This window comes from Pteropus alecto, unplaced genomic scaffold, assembly GCF_000325575.1.
Source record: "Pteropus alecto unplaced genomic scaffold, ASM32557v1 scaffold339, whole genome shotgun sequence".
Classification (NCBI taxonomy): Eukaryota; Metazoa; Chordata; class Mammalia; order Chiroptera; family Pteropodidae; genus Pteropus; species Pteropus alecto.
The window spans coordinates 812,757-813,117 of NW_006442509.1; the positions used below are offsets into that span (position 1 = coordinate 812,757).

Here is a 361-nt window from a genome sequence, read left to right on the forward strand (position 1 = left end):
GCCGCCCCGGTTGGAGCTCGTGCCTGGAGAGGCTCCGAATGTCGCGGGATCGGTGAACCCGCGTCCGGGGCCTGGGGTGGACTTCGGCTCGATCCTCAGCTGACGCCTTTCCGCTGGCTCCCGGGCCGTACCTCGGGAAGGGCGACGTCCGGTTACGTTTTCCGTGGCTCGTGCCAGCGGGTGGAGTTTTCTCTTCAGCCACAGATCCCCTTTGAGCTCAGCTGGTGATGTGAAATCAGCCTTTCTGGGCCCGGAGCTGGCGCGGGGCCTAGGGACACGCCCGGTGGCGCCCCGCGGGGTGTGGCGGTGACCACCGCGTGTGGCCCCCCCGCAGAAGCAAGCAGGGGCCTGCATTCCGCTG

The 361-nt window shown here is 68.7% G+C and overlaps 1 protein-coding gene across 1 annotated transcript in view; it reads left to right on the top strand.

Moving 5' to 3' along the window:
- Positions 1-361, top strand: part of ADARB1 (adenosine deaminase, RNA specific B1) — a 66,463-nt gene that overhangs the window by 13,431 nt on the left and 52,671 nt on the right. The window lies entirely within an intron of this gene.